We start from the raw sequence: 6,000 nt of genomic DNA, 5'->3' as shown, positions 1-6,000 counted from the left end.
GTTGCCCAAGAGTACGGTGGCTGTGAAGTGCCAAACACAACGGCAAATTATTAATACGGGACATACATATGAAGTCATATTGGACATGCTCCATAATAACCACAACGTCTAACTGAATAAAAATATTCTATTTATAGTGGCAGTCACAATCATGTCTTTGGTAATGCTCATTTTGAAATTCTGAACTAGAAGTGGAGTGACTTCCAAGTTCATCAGTACCTACCCTTTCTAGTGGATTCGTCCAATCAGCGATGAGTTTTTTTTTTACAGGTACCAACCAGTTTTTTTTTTTTTTTTTGCTGTTGTTTTTGGATTCGCAGTTGTTTTTTGAATTTTTTTTTTTTTTAAATGTGATTTGTCGTTTTTTTGTTACGTTATTTCTTGTAGTTTTTTTTAAATTTTCTTTTGTTATGCGATTTCCCTTTTTTTTTTTTGGTTATGTGATTTGCCATTGGGTTTTTTGATTTGTCATTTTTTTGAATAGTTTTTTTTCATGTGATTTGTCGTTTTATTTGTTGTTGTTGTTATTTGTCATTCTTTTGTCTTTTTTTGTTACGTTATTGGTTGTAGTATTTTTTAAAGAATTTTCTTTTGTTATGCGATTTGGCGTTTTTTTTTTTTTTGTTATCCGATTTGGCGTTTGTGTTGTTGTTGTTATGCGATTTGCCCTTGTGTTTTTTTAATTTGTTGTTGTATTTTTGAATAGCTTTTTTGTTGTGTGATTTGTTGTTGCGATTTTTTTTAGTTGTGTGATTTGGTGTTTTTTTTTATTTTTATATGCCATTTTTTTATTTGTCGTTTTTTTTTTTGTTACATTGTTTGTCGTAGTATTTTTTTATTTTCTTTTGTTTTTTTTTTTTTTGTGATGCGATTTGCCGTTTTTTTTTGTTTTTGTTATGCGTTTTGCTGTTGTGTTTTTTGATTTGCTGTTGTGTTTTTTTTTTTTTTTTTGTTTGTTTCTATTTTGTTATGTGATTTGGCATTTTTTGTTGTTATTACCCATTTTTTATTTGTCATTTTTTGTCAAGTTATTTGTTCTTGTATTTTTTTATTTTCTTTCGTTATGCGATTTACAGTTTTTTTTTTTTTTTTTTTTGTTATGCGATGTTGTGTTTTTTTATTTGCCATTTGCTTTTCGATTTGCCATATTTTCTTTTTCTCTTTATGCGATTTGCTGTTGTTTTTTTTTTATTTGCCATTGTGTTTGGCACTTCATTGCCACCGTATTATAGCCTATTGAAGATTATTTTGGTTAAGGTGTTTTTAGGGTTGCCTAACCTCATGTCACACAGGACCAAGAAGAGTTTGACTTTTATATTAGAGATGCACTGAAATTAAATTTCTTGGGAGAAACTGAAAATATTTGAAAACAAAAAACAATCATTATCCAAAATGTTTTCATATTAAAGAAAATCCACACTTAAGCCAATTATTATTCAGATTGTTTTAGAATTGTGAATTCTTAACGCTTTGAATTACGAAACTATTTATTTGATACCATATAAAACCATAAATTAAATTAGATACAAAATGTTTAACTTGACACACTATAAATGTTACATATATATATATACATACAAACATATACACATATATATACGATCTGCTAAAAAGCCAGTATTTTTTTTGTTTTAAATGAAAGGTAGCTTCTCTGCTTGATGACACTAACGTCGGTTCCTCTGCTCACCAAGAACATTAGAACTCTTAATAGTATCATTTTCAGTGACATTTCTATTATTCATATTTCTTTTTAAGAATCAAAGCAATTCTTCTGTGCTTACTTTCCAATTGGTTCCATAGACCTAAAACTGATAATGTTACTAAAACATTAACTACACTTGCAATAAGTTCCAATAAAAGACATACATGAAAAATTTCCCCTTTACAAAAATAATGATAATAATACAAAATTATGCATTAAGCTCGTTCTAAAGAGGTTACCATTAACAATTCAGTGAAGCCTTGCATCGTATTTCATCATTCACAAATTTATCTAATTCACAGATTTAATAAAACAACCAATTTCCTTGTTTTTTGTCTGAAAATTTCCCCAATTCTTTCATGTGGACATTAAAATACCACTTGACGACCTGATTTTGCGGCAACGTACTACCAAGAAACTATTGTCTTATATGTTGAAGTGACATGATGAGTTTACAAAACACACACTTTGTCACCATCTTGTGGTTCTTACAAACCTTTTGGGGAGGTGTCAAGTAACTCAAGAGATTTTCAAAATTCTTGGCAAAGCTTGGACTTAATAATCCACGGATATGCTGTTAGACTCCACTACATTTCACATCATAGTGTGACTACATCACACATCAATGATCAGAAACAGTTTGTAATTTGATGCAATGCAGTCCGACACAATTGCAAATTAATAGGTCAATTACACATTTATTGTTCAGCTCTGCTGATCCAGTATTAAAGAATGTATAAAATGTGTATTACACTTTCACAAAATACAAAAAGTTAGTTGTTTCATTGTGTCACACCTTCAGTCCTGTGGTTGTTTCCTTTAATAAAATCACAAAAACTAAAATCATACTGTTTTGAGAGTCTGAAATGAATGAACGGAAGTCCAGTGCAGTCAGTGGGGGAACATTCATTTGCTGTTCGACAAAAGCGAGGGGCGAGCTTGTTCACGGATTGCAATAATCTTTCTTAATCACAGCGCAGTGGTACCTCTACATACAAATTCAACCCTTCTCTCATGTTAGAAATTAGCCCATATTTTTGCTAGTAAATTAAATTTCGAAATTAACTTGGCCTAAAAATGTGAAATCTCTGCTGTATATTGTTTTCGGGTCAAGTTTGACCTGTTCTCAAGTTTGAATATAGACTTCATAACCTATTGACATGACACGTGAAATGGGGCCGATTCGTAAATTTAAATATTTTCAAAACCAAAGCTGCTACCAACCTAAAACCAAAACAGGCACCTAGCTTAGCCATATATGAGTCTCCATGAGCAGCGACATCCAAAAATTCAAAGTCGTTCCCTTATAAAAACCCGATTAATTATTTTTTATATAAATATAACATAACTTAAAATGGCTATAAAAGTCTCAGATTTTACACTAGAAGAACAAAAATCACCAAATGCTGAGATAATCACCTATATTTTCAGGATCAATAGCAATATTTAACATATCAAATATGTTTTGGACCAAAATAGCAACTTAATTTTTATTTTGTTTTTTGTAGTGCAAGTTTTCAACAGCTAATAAATCACCAAATTAACATCTGATGCTTAATACTTGAGGAAAACATGCAGAATCAATCATAAATAATATGTACATTTTATTTATTTATTTTTAAAGATTTTTAATAAATTCTATTTACAATCACAACTTATTATCGAACAGAACAGCTCTTCAGAAAGATTATACACTATAAACTGTTAGTGAATAAGGCTAGTGGCCGCATGGTGTAAACATCTTTTCTGGGGGAAATTCTTGTGAATAAATGCTTAAATCCCTGAATTCTTCATAGATATGGACATAAAACAGTCTCAATTCTTGGTTACAAGCAAAGAAACCGTGCAGTTAGCGTTTATTTTACGTATATTGTCGAAGTACAATGCTACTCTGTTAGCGAATGAGGCTAGCGGTCGCCTGGCATAAAAGGAGCTTTTCTGGCGAAAATTTTTTGTGAATTAATGCTTAAATCACCAAACTCGTCATAGATATGGATGTAAAACAGTCTCGATTCTTGGTTACAAGCAAAGAAACCGTGCAGTTAGCGTTTATTTTCCGTATATTGTCGAAGTACAATGCTACTCTGTTAGCGAATGAGGCTAGCGGTCGCCTGGCATAAAAGGAGCTTTTCTGGCGAAAACTCTTGTGAATAAATGCTTAAATCCCCAAATTCTTCATAAATTTGGATGTAAAACAGTCTTGATTCTTGGTTAAAAGCAAAGAAACAGTGCAGTTCGCGTTTATTTTACGTATGTTTTTTGTTTTGTTTTTTTAACTTTATTTACACAAAAACAACTACAATTAATGGGCGAACAATTCACATACAATCAACAGATTTACAACAACAACAAAATAATAAATAAAATGGTTGGGATCATTTTTAACACAAGCCGTACTGTTTGCAAAGTCTTGGGTGTCCTTATAGCTTTGGGTTTCAAAGAGGAACTTAAATTGTCCAAATATAAAGTAAACATTTTCCCAAAAACATGAAAATTTGGTCTTTGATTATTTATTTTACGTATGTTGTCGAAATACAATGCTACTCTGTTAGCAAATGAGGCTAACGGCCCCCTTGCGTAAAAGGAGCTTTTCTGGCGAAAATTCTTGTGAATAAATGCTTAAATCCCTGAATTCTTTACAGAAATCAACGTAAAAGAGTCTCAATTCTTGGTTATAAGTAAAGTATGAGGCTAGTCAGTTACGAAAATTAGCCACCTCCATGTGTAAACAAAGAAGGAAATTCCTGTGAAAAAAAATGCTTCAAACAAGCACGCATGGTACAAAAAATATAATATTTACCTTGAATCCTTGAACAAATCACTCCTGAGACAATCCTTTCTCTTTGTATGTGGTACAGCTTTCGTAGTTAAATCCAATTGTAAGTTAAATCCGACATGAGCGTGTGCCGTCTTCGGCTATACCAGTGCTTCTCAATTATTTTCTGTTATGCCCCCCGAAGAAAAACGTAAACGTTTTGCGCCCCCCCCCCCCCCCCCCCCCAACTCTGCTGCCACTATAAATATACTGCAGTATCATTTGTATATAACATTCTTACAATAAAGTGTAAAAAAAAAAAAACACATCCATACTGTAAAAATACACTCGATACATTTTTTGACCGTTTGATATTATACTATTTGAGAAGTACTGGGCTATACTAAAGCTTGGCCCCCTCTGATAAGATGTTACGCAAAGAATGACAAAGTCAAACATCAAAAGTAATGAAGTCTATGGTTTGGGTATGTCAAAAATGCCACTGATTTTTGCATACAAAAATTTAAAAACAGGCCAAAAACACAATATGACGGTTAATTCTTTATAGCACCTGATTTGTAAGTCAAAATGGTCGTATGTGTTAGAGCGGAAAGCCTGCACATTTTTTCGTTTCCTCAAGTCGTTAGCACTTATTCCACCCACCTGTTTTGCACACCTGATCGTCATCTTAGCCTCCCTACTTATTCACCCACAGCTCTATGCCTCAGTGTGAGTTTGTTAGCACTTTCAGCAACTTATGAGCATTACCTGTCATCTTGCCTTCATGAACCCCGATAAACATTTTGGATTCCTGCCTATAGCCCATGTCTTGTCTGTGCCTAAGCTTCAACACCTTAGTGACTCTCAGCCTGCGACTTGGACCGGACCCGGTACGTTCCCTGCTGGTGCCTCTGCCTTGCCTGACCACCCCCGCTCAAACAACCCTCCGGGCTTCCCTGAATGCCAAGACTTTTTCCTGTCTTGATGATAATTCAAAATAAACCTTCAGAACTGTGTTTGATCTGGGTTCTGCATTTTTGGGTCCGTTTGTTCCCTGGCTTGTGTCAGTACACTGCCGGCCGAAAGTATTGGCACAATTCTGTCAGATAATGCTAAATTTCTCCTAGAAAACGATTGCAATTACAAATGCTTTGGTGGTAATATCTTCATTGATTTTGCTTGCAATGAAAAAACACAAAAGAGACTGGGGAATTTTTTTTGGAATCATCATTTTACACAAAACTCCAAAACGAGCCAAACTAAAGTATTGGCACCCTTTGAAAAATCATGTTATGCTTCTCTAATTTGTGTAATTAACAGCACTTATTACTTACCTGTAGTGGCGATAACTAAATCACACTTGCAGACAGTTAAAATGGATTAAAGTTGACTCAACCTGTGTCCTTGTGTGTACCACACTGAGCATGAAGAAAGAAGATCAGAGAACTGTCTGAGGACTTAAGAAGCAAAATGGTGAGGAAGCATGGGCCATCTCAAGGCTACGAGTCCATCTCCAAAGACCTGAATGTTTCTGTGTCATCAA

Source organism: Corythoichthys intestinalis, chromosome 12 (assembly GCF_030265065.1).
Source record: "Corythoichthys intestinalis isolate RoL2023-P3 chromosome 12, ASM3026506v1, whole genome shotgun sequence".
NCBI classification, from domain to species: domain Eukaryota; kingdom Metazoa; phylum Chordata; class Actinopteri; order Syngnathiformes; family Syngnathidae; genus Corythoichthys; species Corythoichthys intestinalis.
This window is presented reverse-complemented; position numbering follows the sequence as displayed.